This window comes from Phocoena phocoena, chromosome 2, assembly GCF_963924675.1.
Source record: "Phocoena phocoena chromosome 2, mPhoPho1.1, whole genome shotgun sequence".
NCBI classification, from domain to species: Eukaryota; Metazoa; Chordata; class Mammalia; order Artiodactyla; family Phocoenidae; genus Phocoena; species Phocoena phocoena.
The window spans coordinates 151305387-151328866 of NC_089220.1; positions in this window are offsets into that span (position 1 = coordinate 151305387).

Genomic DNA, 23480 nt, shown 5'->3' on the forward strand with positions numbered 1-23480 from the left:
GTACAGAGTCAAAATGAAGACACTAGGCCAACACGGAGAAGGCCGCCTCTCACACCGAGCCTGGGCCTCAGAGCAGAAAGGCGCCCACCCTCCCTGCCCTCCACTCCTCTGACTTCACGTGACCTGGGGTCCCATCACCTAGGCAACCTCCACCAGAACAAACCAGACGTCCACAAACTTAAACAAGCATTAGAAAGTGAAGTCTCCAAGCCGCCTCCATCTGAAATGTTGCAGCTGGAAGAAAGCAACCTAATCTCTCAACTGAATCCAACCTTTAAAATCCCATGAAATGCTTAATTTGGTGAGACCCGTTTGTGTGTGTAGCCACACCCTTGGATTGAGAGAAAATGGCGCAAAACAGAATGGCAGCTTCAGCTCTCAGAACAGTTTGGGCGTAGCGCTCCCACACAAACAGAATTAATATTGTCCAGTGCGCTGCTTGAATCCAAAAGAAGCTGACCAGATTCTGAAATTACTGATCTTTAGAAATGTTTTAAAATACTTCCTTCATATCATTTATGATTTAATATTCCACTATAGCTACCAGTTCAAAGGTAGACTGAATCCTTAAGAGATTATACAAACCTCCGGACTTCCCTGGTGGTGAAGTGGTTAGGAATCTGCCTGCCGATGCAGGGGACACGGGTTTGAGCCCTGGTCAGGGAGGATCCCACTTGTCACGGAGCAACTAGGCCCGTGGGCAGCAACTGCTGAGTCTGCTCTCTAGAGCCCAAGTGCCACAACTACTGAAGCCCACGCACCTACAGCCTGTGCTCCACAACAAGAGAGGCCACCACAATGAGAAGTGCGCGCACCGCAGTGAAGAGTAGCCCCCGCTCACCACAACTAGAGAGGGCCAGCGCGCAGCAGTGAAGACCCAATGCAGCCAAAAATAAATAACTAAATTTATAAAATACTTAAAAAAAACACAAAAACCTGGAGAGGCTTTCAGGAATCATGTCCAATAATGAGAGAGATGATAAATAGGATGGATAGGTAAATACATACATACAGAGGACGGATGGATGGTTGGATGGATGGATGGTTGGACGAACGGACTGGATGTATAGATGATAGATAGATGAGATAGATAGATAGACAGGCATAGATGGATAGGTAGGTAAGTGGGTAGGTAGGTAGAACATAAAGGACCTACAAGGATGTCAGACACCCGCCTGCACTATCATCCTCCAAGTGGAAATTCTCACCTCTCTTTGCACGTCTCCTGTATATTTACAATTCTGTGCCTGACCCCTGTCCTTCCTTTTCCCAGAACGCCTTGCCCTTTCACTGGTTCCCTGAACTTCACATTTTACAGTCTCCTCGTTCTTCAAGACCCAGCTCAATACAAGTCTTTCTCTTCACCTGCAAGCAAAATTATTTATCTTTTTTCTGCTCCATAATCCTCTGCAAATATTTCTATCACGGCAATGAGCATACATTAAATATTCACTTACAATTATAAATTAAATTTTATATCTTTAGGAGATGTACTGAATGAAGCACAATATTAGGTTAACGATTTAATAGGTATGATATGCTGCCTTTGATCATCTTGCCCACACCTGTTCTCTGGGTACCAGCTTAACGACACAACTGCCTCTGTGCATTACATGTGCGTGTTCCTGGAAAACCTCAAATCGCCTGTGTCTATGTAACTCGTTTTAAATTCATTAGGTAACCACCATTAAACAGTCATTATATGGTGCTGTATTTTGTATATTTTTGGACAGATTGAAAAGCAAATGTTATTTTATTCACTTTCTAGCTTCAAGAAGCCTGGCATACAGTGAGTGCCCCAGGTGTTTGACATGCACCACGAAAACTTGAAGATCATTTGCGGATCTGAGAACTCAGCTTGACCTAAGACAACCCAGGAGTTATTTGGCTGTCCGTGAAATGCCCTCCTTTGTTTGATAGCAAAAGCAATTTTCCACATCCCTTGAAATACTGTTTGATAGTGTCTTAAATCTCTCTCTCTGTCTCTCTCTCTCTCTCTCTCTCTATATATATATATATATACACCAATTATTTAGTACTGCTATTAAGATTAAAAAGCTAAATGGTGACTTACCCTCTAAAACGTGCAAATGTCGGGCTTCCCTGGTGGCACAGTGGTTGGGAGTCCGCCTGCCGATGCAGGGGACACGGGCTCGTGCCCCGGTCCGGGAGGATCCCACATGCCGCGGAGCGGCTGGGCCCGTGAGCCATGGCCGCTGGACCTGCGTGTCCAGAGCCTGTGCTCCGCAACGGGAGAGGTCACAGCAGTGAGAGGCCCGCGTACCACACACACACACACACACACAAATGTGCAAATGTAAGAGCCTTCCATGTACTTCAATAATATAGGTGTATTTGGGGGGATTCTATGAGACTGGTCACAGTAACTGCATTATTTCAAGGTTCTAGTAACAAAACTCACTTGCATGCCACCTGTATGTCAGGTTGAAATTCCTCAAAAGCCAACGGGTTATCTGGATATCTGTGTTAAATCACCTGAGAGATGTTTAGACTGCATTTTGCCTAAAGACGTATTTCAAGAAGAAAACTGCTTGGGAAAGTTCTAAACAAGGTATTCAAGAATCTGGGAAATTGGACCCTCCTTCCAAGCCCCGCAGATGGTCCTGCAGGGAGACTGGTGCCCGTCAGTCACTGCACCCCCCTCTTCAGGAAAGAGGGGCTCACGTTCCTTTGGGTGGGGACGCAGAGGGGTAGGAGAGCTAGCACCTCCTGGCTGTGCAGAATTCCTCCTGGGCCTAGCTGGCAAGTAGCCTCCATTCACTCCTACAGAAGGCATCTGTTATGTGTGAGCTGCGAGCCCCGGAGAGTTCATCTTCAAGTTAAAGTCTGGGAGACGTGAAAAGAGAGAATCCCCAAGACAGAGCAATTTGGCCCAAGTTTTGAGACAAGTATTGGCATGTAAGGTATGCGTAGCTGAGTGTCAGGAAGTGACTCAGAGATAACGGCCATGCTGCTTACGAAAGGTGTGAACCCTGGATAGAGACAGGAAGCCGCAGAATATTCTAAGACTCAGCACCAATGGGAAGTGTTGCTGGGACCACGACCCATGGAACAACCTTTCCAAAGTGATCTCCGTTCTTGGGCAAATCTAGAAATGAGCTTTCCCACTTATGCTCTGCAGTTGAGAGTGAAAACTATCGGGCCGGACCATCTGTTTTTAACCTGGAGCTGCACAGCGCTTGTGTAGTGAGGGCTCAGAAGCTGCTTTTCTGCTCTGTTCCATTTCGTCTCCCCATTTGATGGTCTCTCCTTGAAAAGGAGGAGAGGGCATTGGCTTTATGTAGGGGTGGGCATGCTTGTGTGTTTGCACATGTGTACGGAGCAGTCTGGGTGGTGCCCTCCTACACGTGCAGGGCAATGGGGAGAGCCTGGACTCAGCTGCTGGAAGGCACAGAACACGGAGTCAGGCCGACTATGAATGTCCCCCAAACAGCTCCACGTGTCTTTCCTCACCAAATCCACTGGCCAGTTGTGTCAATCAAACAAGTCGGTAAGGAGCCACCCGTGGTCATCGACTCAAGGTAGTTACGCTATTTAGAGGAAATAGTCACAGAATATATTTCATTAAAATTTAAAATGACCCGAGTCGTAGCAGTAATAATAACAATAATCCTAGCTCACTTCTACTGAGCTTTTATCTTGCTTCTGGCATGTTTCCAAGCTTCTTACATTTATCAGTCCGTCAACCTCTCAATGACCCGATATTAGTTTTTCAAGGCTGCTGTAACAAAATACCACAGACTGGATGACTTAACAGAAACTTATCATCTCCGAGTTCCGAGGCTTGAAGTCTGAGATCATGGCGTCAGCAGGGTGGGGTCCTTCTGAGGCTGCCAGGGGGAACCTGTTCCTGGCCTCTCCCCCAACTTCTGGTGGTTTGCTGGCAACTCTTGTGTGCCTTGGCTTGTAGACACATCATCCCAATCTTCCCCTCCATCTTCATTTGGGGTCTTCTGTCTGTGTCTGTTTCCAAATTTCCCCCTTTTATAAGGACACTGGTCATATTGGATCAGGGGCCACCCTACTGACCTCATTTTAACTTGATGACCTCTGCAAAGACCCTGTCTCCAAATAAGGTCACATTCTGAGGACATTGACATATGAATTTTTTGCGGGGGACACAATTCAACCCATAACAAACATTATGATATAAATTCTAAAATTGTTCCCAGTTTACAGATGTGGAAACTGAGGCACAGAGAAGTTATGCAACTTTCCCCAGTTAACAGATAATGAAGTGGCAGAGCCTGTCCACCAATCCAGCTAAATTGTACACTGAGTACTACTCTCTCCAAACTCCCTGTTGGTCCAGGGATTAGGATTTTAGAAAATTGGCCAAGAGAGAAAAGGTTTATCCTAGCTAAATTTCTCATCTTTTGAGATCAAAGTTAGAGAAAATAAGCTGAGGCTGTTTGAAGATTTTGAACTTAATGAAACATTGGTCTCATTTAATATTATTTTTATGTTCTCTTACTGTACCCCATAGTAGCTACTTTAAAATGGTTAAATTTGAATAGGGATTCCTATTCTGGGTTTGTGTATGACTTAAGATTTCTTATAGAATTGAATATCGTCTCAGTAATAAGGCTGTGGTCTCTCCCTCTCTCTCTCTGTCTCTCCCTCCCTCCTCTCGTTTTTTCTTTATTTCTTTCTAGAGTATCTTAAAATGTAAGAGTCGGGCCAATTTCATATATTCTAGTTCTGGGGCTTAGACATAATTACCAGATGCACAAATTTGCTGTTTCACTAGTTTATTTATGCCAACTTGGGATAAACACAGGAAAAAATGAAACAATGAGAAACACTAGGGAGTGTCTTTCAAGTTGTGCATGAGAAGCCGTACTCTGTGTGCCTTTCAAACAACTGATGTTAGGGATAAATTCTCCTGCTGTGTCTATCATTCCCAAGGAGAAGAAAGAGCCTGTTGACTCTTCCTGAGTCTTTTTGTTTTTTTATATGTTGTTCTGAGTCTCATTCAGTAATCCACGGTCGGTCCACAGGGTCAAGAAGAAACCGACTTCCTGCCAATCCTCGGAGTGATTTCCATTTTTCCCCTTTTCTGTGACCTCCTTGTCTTTTACTGCATTTTAAGCACATCTTACCCACTCTGAGCTATTCTGCAATGATGCAAAGCTTGTCTGAGGAAGCAAGCAGGCTTTGTTTTGCAAATAAACCAGGGTACCTATAGCCTGCGTTCTGTTGGATGTTCTCTAAAATGGGAGATTCTATTTTTAGACTGTGTGGTGAGAGCCACCCATTCCATCTCTATTAGATACCAGAGACAAATTACAGAGCTATTTTGAGGGATACAAAGACAGTCCCAGAGATCAGCATGAGAGGCATTGCAGGAAAGCTTCTGATTTCAAATCTCAGCGTGAGCATTTGCTGTGCTGGTCTCAAGTCCTTCATTTTTCCAGCCGCTGAGGGGAGATGAAATCTTTCCACCATCAACTGTTTCTCTCATTCATATTCTCAAACCCGGAGACAGACATTGAGACAATGGACTTGAGCAAACCTGCCTTCCACAGACTGAGCTGCTTTTTCCAGCCAGATTCACAGCCCTGAGATCCTATTAATAGGTTTCACATAAGCGATCCTGAACTAAAAAGACAGCGCCGCCTTAGCACCATCCTTTAGTTGGTTATAATTTGGACTTTTATCCTGCCCCTGCCCCACCCATGTGTCCATATCACATATTCACCCAGGTCGTTTCCTTATTCTTCCTACCTTTTTTTTTCTCAATCATATCTTATCTGATTACATGCAATTCAGTTACTCAACAGAATTCACTGTATTCATAACTATCTTCATTGTTTGCACAGAGTGGAACAGGAAGCAAAATGGATCACATACTTCTTACAAGCTCATAAGAAGCAGTTGATTTATTCTAATGTACAGTCTCCTTCCAATGGGAGCAACCATCTTATTCCAATTACCAACTTAATTGCAGTGACTCACAAAATGGGAACTTCATATAGATATGAATTAGAATTATTTTAAAGGATTATCATAATAGTGTATTTTGTAATAAAAATGTTGACATATTTAAGAGTGGTTCACTGGATACAAAACAGATCTAATTGCATATCCTTAACTAATAATCTCATTAAACATGGTTATTTTAATGTTTCCCTCTAAAGTTACAGGCAGTTGTGGATGGTCAGATTTAATAATCTAATGTTCTCTTCTTGAATAGGATGTAAACTGTGTCTGTCCTTTGTCTACTGGTAAGCCCCTAAACAGCACCCATTAGAATCTAAAATTTCATGTTAATGATGTTATTCATTAACATACATCTTTTAAATGAATGCAATTTTAGATATGCAAATACACGGGTTAGCTCAAGAAAGAGTCAAGAACACACATCTTGATAGCCAACTGAATGGTCCATTCCACTAGAAAGTGTCATGAAAATCCTCTCAAGCTAGTGCACACCACAGTCAGAATTCAAGGAAGCGTTTTATCCCTTACTCCTCCTCCAGCCTAAGTCAGCTCACACAGAAAGGACAAAAATGCCATCCTGCACAGTGGGGTCCAGCTGCTCTACTCAACAACTCCGTCTGGAATAACTGACGATTGTTGGCATTGGACCAAGAAGAAGGAAGGGAAAAATAACAGTTAGAGGTGCTCTTAATCAACTTTACGGTTTTGCCCAATCTTTAAATATGCATTTTCGCTTTTTTTTCATGTTGATAAAATGGACAGTGTCTGCAAAAGAAAAAAAAAACTCATCCATCTTTCTCCCTAAGATGAATCTTTGTGAGGTTTTATATTTTGCCCTCCCTAAGAAAGGAGAACCAAATAGGCATAAGATACGTTTTCATTCTATGTTTTAAACACGACATTTCACATTTTTCACGATCAAAATAACCATCTTCCAAACATGGGTGATTTTAAAGATTCAAAAAAAAAAATGTAGTGCTTGAATTTGCCAAATTTTAGAAGTTGTGTTGATTCACTTGTAATTTCCTAGTATTTCACTTTGATGCTGGGAGTGCGGGGATGCCTGAATTCAGCAGGGTGTTCTCCGTGCTTCATGAGTGGAGACAGTCGTAGGGGAAGGCAACTTGCCAATATTATGCAGCAAACCGACAATAAATCCACGACTGAATCTTTCCTCAAACATTTACGGAAAACGTCTTCTGGAGGAATCCCTGCCTAAGTGCACATGTTTCTGATGCACAGCCAGCTGCAATTTTCGTGGGGGCATGTTCCGCGTCATGCTCAGGGGCCTTCGTGCACAAAACCAGGCTCTGTCTTACAGACAATCAGAAGCTTCTCTATTCAGTGCCGCCAGCTGACATTCTCTAAGTCATTAGCTTTTCTGGGTCAAACACATCTCATTGACTTGGAAGCACCTTGGCCATCAGAGATCAGGCCCCTTCAACTGTGCTCCATCATTACAAGCTTTCCTGGGTCATTATTTTCTGACCCTTGACCCGTGAGTCTGTGCAATTGTGATGGAGAGGAACTTTGTTACCAATATCAGGTGATTTATTTATATTGTCCTCCGGGTCGAGAGAGAAATGATGGCTTCCTGGTTAACCTTTGGAGTTTTAAGCATGCGATTTAAGTCTGATGTTTTTGTTTATGCAGTTGAGGCCTTGAGCTGGATGCTTCTGTGGATCTGTGCCGAGCCCATTTGTGAATCGGAGACAGAGGTCTGCAGCTGGTGCTACCCTTGTCCTGATGCCCGTGCTGGAGTTCAGGGTAAACACCAGGACCTCCCAGCTTAGGAAGGACGTGAGGGAGCTCACCTGTGCTTTCTTCTACTGGGGGCTCCATCAACAAGAAGGAGGGAGGCCCTTGAATGTCTCCACACGGACCATCGGTGCCCGCGGTGAGAGTAAAGCAGTGCTAAAAGTTCTCACCATGAGGGAAAATACATTTTGTCTTTTTCTTTCTGTTTTTAATAACTGTACAAGGTGATGGATGTTAACTAAACTTCTTGTAGTAAACATTTCACAATATATGTAAATCAAATCATTATGCTGTACACTGTAAGTTTATACAGTGACGTTTGTCAATTACATATCAATAAACAAAGAAAAAAATATATATACATGATTTCTATCTTTAAAAAAAAGCAGTGGAAGAGGACTGTTTGTTAGTACTCTACCTCCCTCTCTCATTTGCCCGCCACACACATCTCCGGGTGAGACAGTCCTACGCTCACACGTTCCGGCCTTGCCTGGGTCCCCAGGCCAAGCAGCTGGCCGCTCAGGAGAGCCTCACAGGTCCGGTGGCTGTGAGGTGCCCATGCAGTCACTGCCTTCAGTCCAAGGCCACTGTCCACTTGGTTGCTTCCAAAAAGACCCTTATTGCTTGGCATGTCGTGCGGAGATTGAAACTGAATTTTATCAGATATGAAACGAAACCAGCTTTGTTTCGATCTTGATAACCCCCAAAGGGTCTGGCAGCAATGAATTAATATCTTTAAGCCTTCAAGTTCACTTTTACTTAGATTTTCCATTTTAAATTGTTCTCAAAAACCCTATATTTTTCCTCCGTCTCTCTATAAGAATATTACTTCTTCTATTGATCCATTTTTCCCTGAAACATAATATGGAGGGGACTGATATTTAATCATAAGGCTGATGTTGTAAGAATTATTTAGTTAATATTTGTAAAGATATTCAAAGATAAGATATCCATTTGAACACTAAGCATGCCTCAATTATTATGCATGATTATCTTTAAGATGTTTTCAATTGACACTTTACAGGTGTCTACTGGAGACACACAAACCCATATTTGTAGGCAGTTTTGTTGTAATCCCAATGGGAGACGTAATCTTTCACTCTTGTTTGTTGGAAGTATTGAAAGTCAGTGTGAACTCCCTCCCTCTTTTAAGAGGGCAACTTTCTAGGCTTCTTGGAGAAGAGAGAAGCTCATACAAACTGTGTACTTTCCTGGGAGAATTTTTCCAGGGAAAATGACAGGGATGTAAGCTTTCCTTAACAACTAACTCAGAAAAGTTGAGTGAAACCAGTGCCTCTCTCCTTCCTCTTGGACCCACTGAGTATCTTAATTAATATGTGCCCCCAGTGAATGTACGGGTAAAATGCTGCCTGTTTAGAAGCTTTAGTTTAATACAACAAACTGTATTGTTATATATCAGCTCGTATTACTGTGAGGTCTCTAAACAGCAACAGCCATCATTGGTTATAAAATAGCATATGGGGGCTTCCCTGCTGGTGCAGTGGTTGAGAGTCCGCCTGCCGATGCAGGGGACACGGGTTCATGCCCCGGTCCGGGAAGATCCCACATGCCGCGGAGCGGCTGGGTCCGTGAGCCATGGCCACTGAGCCTGCGCATCCGGAGCCTGTGCTCTGCAACGGGAGAGGCCACAACAGTGAGAGGCCCGTGTACCGCTAAAAAAAAAAAAAAAAAAATTAGCATATGGAACAGGACTGCAAGGCGTTGATTTTGGTGGGAAAGAGACAGGTAATGATGCTACTTACCGTCATTCAAACAGGAGTCATTTTAGAGAAGTGTGGGCAAGGAAGAGTGAGAAACCAGGTAAAAAAAATATACAGGAAGAGTGAACAGAGGTTGTGATTGCAGATGTTTATTTCCTTCTTTATCTGTTCAGGAAGAGATTATTGAGGGCTTACTTGGTATCCTGCACTATGTTAGGTTCTGAAAAATAAAAAGAGAAAGAGAGAACTAAGTCCCTAATATTAAGGAGTCCACCTACTGGTCATTGGGACAGATGTAGAAACCCAGGGGCCAAGGTGAAGTAATATAGGATTATATACAGACCATGGCAGGTTAACAGAAAAGTTGAGAGGAAGGAAGGAAGGAAGGAAGGAAGGAAGAAAGGCAGGAAGGAAGGAAGGGAGGGAGGGAGGGAAGAAGGAGGGAAGGAAGGGCAACTTCCCAGGGGGCCACTGTGATGTTTGTGCCAAAAGGAAGCAGAAAGGGTCTCTAGCTTGGTTAGGAAAATGCTGTGCAGAATTTGAACGTGTGAGACATGAAAGTGAGACATTCTTATAGAAATACTAAATTGACACTAAAATATCGACACTCAGTGTGGGTGGATGATCCGGATTAGAGATTTCACTCAAATGGTAGTTGAAGCAATGAGCGTGCATATACTTCCCAAGTGGGAAAGGTACAAAGACAACAGCTGTAGGCAAAGGGTTACCAAATGCTGGGCAGTGGGGAGAGCACACTTTTAAGCACCAGAAGTAAAGGCTTGGTGGGGACATGGGGCAGGCTTCACATGTAAATGGGAGCAAACAGGGTATATCTGACTACAAATCCTCCTCCTCCATGTGCGGAAAATTCAGTGTATTATTTTAAGTGCGTAACTAAAACTGACTCTGGCTGATTAACTGGGTTACAAAGCTCCTACCGAAGGTATGAAAAATCATGATTTTTGACAGCTTCCTTGGGTAGCAAGCTATGCTACGTTCCTTAATCACAGACTCCTTTTGCCAGAAACATCCTATAAATTCTTTGGGATCACCTGACGAGAAGGGACAGGCGCGCATTCATCACAACTAATGAAGAGAGTGATTCAAACCCTGGTGATGGTGGGTCCAAAGCTCCACATATGAAGAATATCATATTTAAAGCCAAAATAGAAGGGAAGTTTCTTGGTTTTTTTTTTAGTTCATATATATATATTTTTTTGTCAAAGCGAGCAAAAATATGCACTTTCATGCAAATATACTTGTTAGGTATTACTTACCTATAAAGTTGAAAATACAATTGTAAGTTTACAGTAGCCTTCAAAAGGGATGAAACAACGATGGAAAACTCAAAAGCAATGAAATTTTATCAACTGTCCTCAGAAAAGACTTTTTTTTTAATCCCAGAAAATAAGTTGGTTTGTTCCTGCAAATGAGCTTTTGTAGAGCATATATGATTCATTTATTTATTCTAAATACATTGAGACTGTCTGCCTTTTTAATGCTTTATCTTTGTTTTTATTCAACTTTCAGAGAGCATTAACAATATTTTACGCATTCATGTGTGGATCAAAAATCAACTGATTAAATGTACATCTGAGGAAATATACTAATTCCTGCTTGAAATGAATAAAAATACTCACTTTGCTCCATTTTATTCTTTATTTCCTGAGAAAAATCAGGTACTCAGAAAAAAACCCATATGGTAACTATTTGTTTAGGATATGTAATTATTGTAGATTCAATGCAAAAAAAAATATCCAAAATTCCGTGAGAACAAGAAACTTGACTGACCTATTCTCAGTGCCTAGTATGTAGTAGATGCTCAATGAATACTTTTGAAACAATAAATTTTAAAATGAATGAACAAATAACATGATCTACTGATTGATTCTGAGCCTTCTGTCTGAGTGCATGTCTGTATCCAACATTTCCTATGATGGCCAAAGCTTTTCTTAATCATTCATAATTCAACTAGGCTAAAGAGAATAACACAAGGCAAACACATCGTTACTCACCAAATTGCACAAAGGCACCACTAGAGGCACCCTAATGACCGGCGGCTTCATGACATTATCAAACTCCACTCTCTAAAATGGGTTTTCAGTAAATGGGATTATTATTGTGAAAAGCTAAGGAGGGGCTGAACAAGGTTTTCCAGTATGTACTTAGACATAAGCCCAAGCAGGGCTGAGAGACATGTCCGATTTGGCACAGATCATGTCATTAAAGGAGAAGCTTGGGGCAATCAAGATCTTTTCTTGGCACTAGAAATTTGAGAGTAAAAAGGATACAATTATCAAAAGAGTGCACGTTGTATCCACACTGTGAGGAAGAAAAGTTGGTTTAACTAAAGCTGGATTAAAGTACACTGACATTCCTCTTATTCATAACTATTTTAGTTTTTTGTTTTCAATAATGTCTCAGACTAGTCATTTTATTTACTTTTAAAGAAAATTGTCCATCAATCATGGCCTAAGTTTTTAAATGTATTATCATCTGCCATTTGCCCTCCTTTGGCGTAACCAACATCAAAACCTTTACTATTAGGTTCTACCAGAAAAAAAGAAGAAACAAATAAAAATATGTTAGATTTCCAGATATTACCCAAAATTCCAAGTAGAGGAAGATGTTTTATAAACCAACACTAGGCTACAGAATCCATCTAAGGAAACATCAGCATTTTTGTTAATGTGGCAACAGTTCATTGAGATGTTACCATGGATGTGGTATAAATATCACATACACAATGTACGACTTAATTAACAAAAGAGCCTTCAATATTTCATATTATTTTCAATTGAGTCTTGAATTTCAAAAATTTTGTCATGTGACACAATATATGTAGGATGAACTCTAGAATCCATCTAAGGGACATGATTAAACAGAAACTGGAAGAAAACTGACAAATTCATCTAGAACATGTATCAGAAACCAAAGCTTATGGCCACTGACAGCAGTTTTTATAAATAAAGTTTTATCAAAGCACAACCAACTCCACTCATTTATGCATTACTTATGGTTGTTTTCACTCTACAATGGCAGAGTTGAATAGTTGTGGCAGAGACCTGTGTGACCTAAAAAGCCTAAAATATTTACTATTTGGTCCTTTATAGGAAAAAACAAAATAGTGACCCTTGGCTAAAATACAGCACAGAGATTCAAAAAGACACACACACAAAAAAAACCACAAAAACATGACCAAGAGACAAAAGATGTGATGGATACATTGAGAGGCTCTAATATATCACTAACAAGAAAAAGAGAGCAAATAAATTTGTAACTATGATAATAATTCTGAATAAGCATGGACTATGAAATTCAACAATAATAGCAATGAATAATTTGATGTCTCTATAATGAAGTGGCATTAAAATATCTGACTAAAGTAACATGTAAAACGAGATTGAAATGATTGACATAAAAGTGGTCTATCTTGTGTTACTCAGGAAAATGATACATATATTATTTAACTTTAGCCATTATTTAGATAAGGATGAATATTGATATGTAAGAGTAAATGCAAAAAGATACTTTTAAAAGCATGCATATAAAAACTCATGATAGGGGACTACAAAGGAGAATGATTGTACTGAAACCATAGGGAAGAAAGATGGCAAGTAAAGGCATCTGGAGCATTCAAATGAAGGAAGGGAAGAGACAATAAACAGAGAAGAGAAAATGAATAAACCATAGTGGTCATAAGATGACAGCAATAAACTATTAATAAGCTGTTACTTTATGGATCATAAATTTACCCTTAGTCATAATGTAAAAAAAATTAAAATCTTACTAAAGGACAGAAATTCATAGCATTGATAAGAACAACTCTGATGGCTAATTTTATGTGTCAACTTCACTGGCTATAAGGTACCCAGATATTTGGCCAAACATTATTCTGGGTGTTTTTGTGAGGGTGCTTCTGCATGAGATTAATAGTTTAAGCTGTAGAGTAAAGCAATTGCTCTCCATAATGTGGGTGGGCCTCGTCCAATCAGTTGAAGCCCTGCATACAAGAAAAAGCCTGATCCTCTTCCGAGAAAGGGGGAATTCTCCTGCAGATGGCCTTGGAACTGGAACAAGCTATGCTAGTCATCCATCTACCCTCCTATCCACCCACCACCCTTTCATCTGTCTGTTCACCCATCTACACTTCCATCTACCTACACATCTGTGCCCTCCCATCCTCTGTGCATCTACACCCCCCTTCCATCCGCTGGTTCATTCCAAAAATATTTGCTGAGCAGCTACTATGCTCTAGGCACTGTTCTACATTCTGGGGATGTGTTAGTGAAGGAAACAACAAAGTCTTTGCTATCTTGGGCTTTATCTTCTAGTGAGGAAAGATAGGAAGTAAACTGATGTACCTATAAGTGCACATTTACCTGCTTTGGGTGTAAAAGATAGAGGGCAATGGTTTCTGGTTAATTAGTTTCTTGGACCTGAAAATTTAGTCTTGATTAGGTAGTAAATCCCTCACTACCTTGCTTAGAAATCTCACAACTAAGGTGCAGAGAACCCCAGTATTACAATATAGGGAGACCTTATCCTCTAACTTCTAAGCACAAGTAAAATGAAGTGTCAAAATTATGTAAACAGGAATATTTAGAAAAAATATGTAGAGTTCTTCATTAAGCACAGAATATTGATCTTATAGATCTTAAAAGGTCTCATCACAAGGAAAAAAACTGTAACTGTGTATGGTGATGGGTGTTAACTAGACTTGTGATCATTTCACAATATACACAAATATTGAATCATTATGTTGTACATCTGAAACTGATATGATGTTACATGTCAACTATACCTCAATAATAAAAGAAAAGAGCATTAATATAGGTAGTTGAAATACTTAAGAAATACGTTTGTGATGGAATGGACTGAGAGTAAATACATGAATTTAATTTTTATTTATCTCCATAGCCCACCTATTTCCTTACTCTTGGCTATGGGGCCCGGATGATGCTCTAAAACTACACAGCTGGTCCATGAAGAAAATATTTAAAGTAAGGAAGCAGAATTGGATGGAAGAGGGTAGAGTTAAATTGAGTAAGGAGCTCAAAATAATATGATGGATAGCATTTTAAATATTTATTGAAGCCAGGAGATAAGTACTTCTACCCAGTTTGAAACTGATTAGCGCTAGACATTTTTTCCTAATTATTTGAAGCATGAACCAATTCTTTCCTCTTGCTATTTTCAAACATCCCCAACTCTATACACCACTGTATTCAACTCCCTCACCAATTCTTTCTCCCGATACCTCCTGGAGAAAGAGATTAGCAGTTTTTTCACAATAAAACTTATTGGTGACTTTAAATAATTTTAATTGCTTCAATTTTGACTATTATTTCCTCAATTAAAAACATAAACAGAAGAGGAGTAATTAGATATGACAAAATAAAACACAATAGATCTCCGAGGGAAATAACAAAAGCGAATAATTTTAAATAATACTCAAGGTAATACATTTCTGTGAAAAAATGTTTTATCCTAACACTTTTACTAATATTGGCAGCTGTATGCTTACTTATACCAATTTGGTATTGTCATGCTTAAACCTGGATTTGAGGTTGGAAGGATCTGGGTCAGTTGTTTAAAATCCCTAAGCAAAAACTTTTATTTAAGCAAAGGGGTCCTGTCCTGGCTTCTTCCAAGCAGTATCATTAGATAAAACATCAGTTAAAATGGAAATGGGAGCTCTGGATGGAGATTTAAGGACCTGCCCACCCATTCTAAGAAAATGTAGTTAAACTGAACACCTCTAATCTGCTGTGCATTTTGGAAAAAACATAGGAAATCTTTTTCCAAATATTGTAAACTTAGAGGGAATGAATGAATGAGTGAAGGAATGGAAATGCTGGTATATTTTTTGGTACGTTAAACAAATCGAGATGAAAGAATATTTGAGTTGCCAATGGTGTCTTTGAACTTTATTTCATGAGGCTTCCAAGAAGGGATTTCGAGTCAGAGGTCAGCAGTCTGGTCTGCAGGCTGGACTTAACCCCATGTGCATCCCTCTGCTGGATGCACACAAGGGCGATGTGAGTCCAGTTTCCGCCCAAGGGTATCCAAGGCTTTCTCCTAGAAGACGGCGGATGGATCACAGCCATTGTTCCTCGACAACCATGCTGATGAAACACCATCCAAGGTCACTCAATATACCTGATCTAGCACCAAAACCAGAACACCCACGAAAGCCAAAGCAGTGCTGCCTTCCGAGTAGGAGTGGATTCATGGGCCTTAGCGCAACTTTCTGGAAATACCACTTGAAACAGCTGTCATCGTTGCTCTCCACACATTTGTCAATTGCACGTCTTCTTAACCTCACCCTTAAGTGATGGAAGTTGAGAAGAACAGCCATTTTCTCAGGAATCTCATTCATACATGTGAATCTAGACTTAACTATTTCTCAGCAGAGCCAAGGAAAATGATACAGTGAAAGACTTAAAATAAATAGGTGTTAAGTTACGCCTCACATTCTTAGATGATCTGCTGATGTTCTCATTGCTAACCTTATGTTTAAGTCGCCTCCTGTTTAATGAAACAGGTTTTCTTAGAAACTGTTGGGAGGCCGTAGACACCAGCATGGTTATGCGTGTAAAACTGAATTAGAGTCAATTTCCTGCCTGGGCTCAGACCCGTGGTCCAAGAAGCATCTGCCACATAAGTAACTTAGTCCAAGGGATTTAATCTCTGTGGGCTTGAGCTTCTTCATTTGTGAAAACAAACTGATTTAATGAATCCAAGGTATGTGGAACATCTTACTATTTGCTCTTTGTTCACTGCAATTGGTGTTTGAAGGATCAACAAAGTTCCTGAGCAAATAGTTTCTAACCTAAATTATAAATCACCCATGTCTCAATAAGCTTGCTCTTCCTGCAAAAAAATGTCCAATAAGATATTAAATAAAGAATAGACGCATTTGTTCTTAGAGTACACTCTTTGAGGGCATACCGGGCTTTCCCGATGCTTTAGGACTGAGCCAACGACATTCTGAAATGTCCAGAGGTGCACTGCATTACACAGACACAATTAAATTAACCTAACCTGGAATTTATTTGTAGACACATTTAATTAAGCATTGCCTTTTATCTTGCTTTTTTTTTTTCAGCCTTGTAGCTGCAAATCTGACATGGCTCCAATCCAGTAGTTTGTGTTTCTGTGTCCTGGAGGCATGAGTAATTTGAAAACTCATTGGAGATTTATAATCTCGTTCAGACAGGTTTTGTTAATATTCCTTACAGACTATACCCATTTATTAACATGTCATAAGGTCTCTTTAAGCAATAATTTTTCTCATCAATTTAATGTGACAAGACCTGCAGTTCCATAGTTTCATATTATCCCTAAATCTGATTATACCACACAGGTATAATGAACAAAGACTAATTATACAATTAGCTGCTGTCCTGTTGCATTTGAGAAACTGTCCATACTACATTAGCCCAAAAAGCTTCCCTTAGAATCACAACAACATCTTCCTGTTCTAGAATGGAACGTTATTTTTGAATTAATTTTTCCTTTTTTTTCTAATAGAAAGTTTTCTTTTCTTCATTACAGATAAGTTTTACTTTTAATTCATGTCTACTCTATAAACACTGTTTCCCTCCAAGCAGCTCTGGGGTTATAACTGGGGCTGCAGAACATCTCCCAATAAGATGTACTTGCCTTCCAGAGTCTAACACATTGATTCACTAGGGACAGGGCTGTGCATGGAAATTTCTCCTTTTACAAGAAAGCTTCTATTCTTTGTTCTTACAATCCAATTTCTCTGTCTCTTTTCCAAGACGGTGGTCCATCTACAGGGTTTGTGATTCTCAATGCACTTTGAAAAAGCTAAAGGTATAAAACAATAGCTTCCATCCTTTGATCATCATGATTAAAAATTTTTATCACATATTTAAGAGGCATTTCACAAAAAGCTTCATGTATTCAAAATAAAACTTAAAATGTGGCTGAACAAAAGTATGATTTCTTTAATGAAAAGAAGGATTTTGTTTTAAATAGTGAGCTCCTTCAATTTAATTTAATAAGAGAACTAGAGAAGAAAATATTTGAAGTTCAGGAAGCTAGGAGTTTTTAGCCTGTTTAAAAAATTCACCAAGAAAAAGGGAAAACCATTGGAATATAGGTCAAAAGTGTTGTTTTCTTAAACTATTATGCTACTTGTCAGCACGAATTTTCTTATACAATGAGATGCACATGTGGTGTGGAAAGAAATGGAAGCATTTCAAGTGTTGTCTTTTCCCTTAGTGCTCACAGACGTAAAAAGTGTGAACAGATCCTGCAGCCCTGCACTCAGTGTAGTAACTGGTTGATATGTTTTAGTTTCTTGGTCCATCCCAAGTGTCTTTTTGTTTTTGTTTGTTTTGTTTTGTTTTTTTTTAACATGAATCCCAAAGCTTAAAAACAAAGAAAAACCTATTTCAATAGGTTTTTGGACTATTTGAACTATTTCGCATGGGTGGACTCAGCCTGGCTCTGTCCTGCTGCATGGAGGACACACCCTGACCCCCATGTTTCCCGAGAAGGGTGGGCGAGCCAGGTCCTGTGGCTGATGGAGGTGCCCTGGTCGTGCCCCTGCTCCTACAGTGAAGGGAAGCAAGCATTTCCCATCCTCTCCAAGGAGTGCCCTGTGTCTTGGATAACAGCAGTTACATCAGATGAATGCAACCACGAGTGATAAGGAGATCGATTTTCTTGCCCCCTTCCCAAATATTTTATTAATCCTTTTCTGATTTACTGTTGCTACTAAACCATTTATGCATATGGGAAACATTGCATCACAAGAAAGACGTATCATCTATTTCTGGAAAAGGGGATGGGTAAATGTAAACTATAAATAAATGATTTTATGTTCTTTAGCTAAAAATGAGGCATTTAAGTTTTACAGGAAGAGCCTATCTTGTGTAAATTATAAATAATTTGTGAATTATTGCAAGTGGAGGACCCTTGGTGTAACATAGCTTATATTTATCACGGAGCAAATTATGTGTTGGAATTGTATTAGCAAGTGGGAAATGGAATTTTATTTTTTTCTAGGGAATTTTTTTAAAGACTATTTCAGAATGTAATACACTTCAAAATAATGTTGTTATTATTCACTGTAGTAATTGTATGGCTGCATAAATTTAATACCACGTCAGGAACCCAATTCTGTCTACACGCAGACCTGGGTACCCGTGTCCCCCTTCACACACCTCACACACCCAGCGCTGGGGGCCCAGTGAGCACTGGAGAAGAGAGGAGGGCAGGACGTAAGCAGGGCAGGGGCTCGGGGACCGATAAACCATCTTCTTCCAATCCAACAAGCAGGCATCCTTGTTGTCACATTCCTCGCATTCAAGTGCTTCTGACCAGGTTGCAGCCCGTGGCACGCGGCTCTGGGGTCTTCAATGCATGGCTGTTGCCAGACAGCCACCCTCTTGACCCTCACGATGGTTTTACATCAGTCTGAGAGCACGGGGCTCAAATCTTGGCCGAGAAGTGCTTGTCTTGACAGGTGGGAATGCTCCACCCGAAGAAACAAAAACTGTGCTCACGAGCTGTCTTTACAGGCTTTATAAAGCAAGTGCTGGTTCAGAAAGTGTTTTCGGGGCTCTGGTGTCTTGGACAGCACGGTTCCCTTAGAAGGTGTGTAGCTGAGGGCTCTGGGTTTTGCATGAACGGAAGCCGCCTCGTTGGAATGTGACCTTGGGATAGGTCCAGTTGGGTGAAATCTTCCAACCCACATCATGATCAGGGATGTTGGTGTGTGTGTGGCTGAATTCTGCCACTGTCCCCTGCACGAGCAGTGTCACCAGAAGTCTCCAGCCCTGTCTGCCGAACGTCTCCGCTCACAGTGAATAGAGACGCGGGCGTTAGCGTGATTGCTTCTGACAGGCCTCCCTCTGCCAATTTGCCTCAGTGAGTCTGCGACTTGTCCCCTGAGCACCTGTTTACCCCTTTCCTGACAGCGTGATACGTCAGATTCTGTCAGGAGCCATCGCTAATCAGGAAGAAAAACACCCTGAGTAATAATGCTAACAATAACAATAAACAGAATGCACTTAACTCTTCATTTTGTGTCACAGGCTAGAAACTGTCAAAAGATGCAAGGAGATTTTACTCTCTAGGAGGGTAGTTATATAATCAAGCAGAAGTCCTAACAAATTAGAAATCATGGACATCTTCAAGTGAAGCATGTGGTTTAAGATAGAAGTTTTAATTTAATGCCTTTATTTTAGTAAAGACATTTACCTTCATTAAAGCCTGTTTAAAAACTGACAATTGTAAATTATTGCCTTCTTGAGGGGGAAAAAAGTGATGCAGAGATTATCAAAGTTCTTAGAGATCAAATAAGTGATTACGGAAGATTTTACAGCATCAATGAGCTTTAAAGACAGTCTCAAAGAGTTTTACCAATTTTGACAGTTTTCTTTCCCAGAGAAGGTGGTTAAATTGATTCCTAGTGCTTAAATATTTCTATTTGATTATGAAACTGAGGTGCACATCTGTATCTGCTGAGAACTTCTTGTGTTCTGAGATTATATCTCTCTGTATACATCTGCACATAGAGATATACTCACTAGGCCCTCAAAACAATAAAACTGGAAAATACACACAGTTATGTCATAGTGGTTTCAAATTTCAAATTTAACCATAAAATTAAATCTATGTTTTTATTGTAAAATCATAAGCAATTGTTCTAACCTCATTCACGTTACAATTTCGTTCTATGGAAAAGCACACTGTATTTAAGAAAGAATTTTCATGTGGTGTAATATGTCTTTAGCAGGCAATAGAAGCAAAATAAGCCATATTAAATTCCCATTTAAATATATTTACATATTTTTTGCTCTATGTAAAAAATATTTGTGTAGCAAAGAAAATAGAATTGAGAGAACTTCTAATATTATTTAAGAAAAAACTGATTTAGAAAAAGCATTTTCAAGAAAGCATTTAATACAATGTATTTAATTACAAGGCATTTTTATCTGTCCATTAAGAATAAACCTTAAGGGTTTTACTAAGAAACAATTATTGTCCAAAGAACGGAAAAGCAACACTTGCCTCTCCAATTTCAGTATTTCAGGATATTTTTTCTTTGTTTATTCTAGATTAAAAAAAAATCAACTTAAAACTCTAAAGGTTTCTGGCAGCATATAGCTTGATTCTAGGCAATTATTATTTATAAAGTTTATTTTTAAAATACCTGTACTTTTAAGAAATACATGGTATTTCTTAATATTTATGCTTGATATGTAAATACATATAAATGAATATTTACTTTACTTTGCAGCAAACTTTTGAGATGGTGATGAAATGAAATAGATTGTATCGGGTGATGGACCTTAGGTTTTCTAAGTGTCTACCAGGTGCCAGGAATTGTATGCCTGTTAGTGCATATAATCCCCCCTGGAGTCTGCCCAGTCGGTCACACTCACTAAAGGAGCATCAAAGCTGAGAGACAGTATAGACAATTCCCAAGTGACAGGACTGGTCCCTGGTGTGCTCTCTCTCCCCACTGCCCCCTTATTCTGGAGTTAATCCCAAGTACAGGGGACCCTTGGTGATATCTTGCCCCAGGAGATGAGGTTAAAGGAAGGACCCCCTTCAGATGGAAAAGGTGAGACTCTGGACCTTCTTTACGTAGACTCTCTGATTAGATGTGTCCTATAGTTTTCACATTTGAAGAAATGTACCAGAGGGACTTACATCTTTTGGCATAATATAAAGTGAAACTTTTGAACAATCAGAGATAAACCTTAAAAGCTTATTGGTGTTATTTGAACAACTTAAACCGTGACAAACTACTAACTACTGCTGACCCTCAATTTCAACGACAATGCGAGAATAACATGGAGCTTTCAGGGTCAATGACAGAATTCATAAAGCTCATGTATCATATGGGTTTGAAATCCTTTATTGGTATCTGCTGTGCTCTTTTCCAGGTATCTAATGATAAGTACATTATATTAGTCCTCCCACATGGAGGTAGAATTTTGGTGAGTTAAATATAATGTAGTTAAGAAAAGATTGATCTAAAACAAACAACCAAATAAATATGCAATTGGAAATCTGATTACTGAAATAAAGAAAAATGACAAGATATCATCATGATGGAGAAACATACCATTCAGCCTCTCTGAATACATGACATTTGAACTGAGGTCTGAAGAATAAAAGAATACAAACGGATGAAGGTGAAAGGATCAAAGGATGAAATGAAGCCAGGCAAATGGGAGCATTGCCTAGACAGAAGCCCCACGACGGCAAGAGGCCCATCACACTGGACGTGACTCAGTGCAGAGGGGGTAAGGGAGGGCGAGCTTGGCCAGTTCATGGGGCCTCGGGGCTGTGGCCAAGGTTCTAGCCCATAACCTCACCGAACTGAGGAGGCACTGAGGAAAAGTGAGTGGGGAAGCTGATCAGAATCAGGTTCTGAAAGATACCTCTCACTCCACCAGTGGGGGATGTCTGGGCAGGTTACGCAGAATAGCTGTGCAGAGCCCACTAGGCTGTGCTGACAGCGGCCAGCGAGAGGCGGGATGACAGCTGGGGAAGAGAGATGACGAGGAGGAAAAGGTGTGCGGGACATTTCAGAGGGGAGTGACCAGGCTACATGCGAGGCACAAGAAAGGCGACAATGCTGAGGATGGCTCCAAGTGGTCAGGCCTGTTCATTTTCAAAGCAACTTTTTCATGCATAAAATACCTACTGCATTATCTCCATCTTGTTTTATTTATTTATTTTTTAAAACTTTATTATATTTTATTTATGCGGGATCTTATTTCCTCGACCAGGGATCAAAACTGTGGCCCCTGCAGTGGACCACAAGGGAAGTCCCTATTTATTTATTTTTTTTACATTTTCTGTTCCTTGAATTAGCTTTGTTTTTCTCCAGGTCCCCACTTCTGTTTATTCATCTTGGTCCTTCTCTTTAGATACAACAGTTTTCCTGAAATATCCATATTATTTACCTGTCTTTGTGAATCATAAATTCCTTGCTTTTCTGTTTTTTAAGAAAGAAGGACTAGGAGTGTAACCCTGGACAGCTGAAGAGGACTCCTTCTTCAGGTGTGCGGTGCGGCAGCCTCTAGTGGCCCCTCCTGACCCACACCTGACCCCGGGGTCTGTGTGTAGGTCAATGGTATTGGGCAGCAACCTTCACAAGGCAGGTGTGGGTGCAGAGGAGGCTGCGAGGCGTAGGCGGGACCCTCTCCCTCCACACTGTGAAAATGAAGAGGGCTGTGCTGGGTGCAAAAGCCCACGCCAGGACAACTTCCTTCTTCTCGCCAGCTTGTCACTTCCTCTGGTCACTGATGGCTGTTTTTAGACCGAGGGTGCTGACACTTGTTCTGGCTTCTGCATCCTTCTCCAGTTTCTCTTCTCTGCAAAACTCCTGCTCTGGTTCATCTGTTACTACCCTCCCATCCTCTTGTGAGGCACTAGATTTTTGTAAAAATGTCTGACAGACTGATACCCTACTCCCGGGATTCTCATAATTTTAATGATCACATCAAGGCGACTTTTTAAGGGAGAAAAGGTAAATCAGTGTGAAAGCTTTTGCTCTATTGTTTATAATTTGCTCATCAGAATGTTCTAATGTATCCATTTTATGCAACACGAAATTAGCATGGTTGTCTAATTTCCTAGGAATATCAAAAGTGTTGTATCATTCAGGGTTCTCCAGAGACATAGAACTAATAGGACAAATATAGATATATAGAAAGCAATTGATTATGAGGGATTAGCTCATGTGATAGTGGAGGTTGAGAAGTCTTTTGATCTACTGTCTACAAGTTGGAGGCCCAGGGAAGCCGGTGACATAGCTCCAGTCCAAACCCGACGGCTTGAGAACCGGGGCAATCCACGGGGTAAGTCCCAGTCCAAGGGCAGGAGGAGATCTATGTCCTAGTTCAAGTAAGTAAATCAGGCACGAAGAGCAAATTTGCCCTTTCTCTACCTCTTTGCTCTATTCAGGTCCTCAAGGGATTGGTTGATGTCCACACTTCTTTACTCAGTCTACCACTTCAAGTGTTAATCTCATCCCGA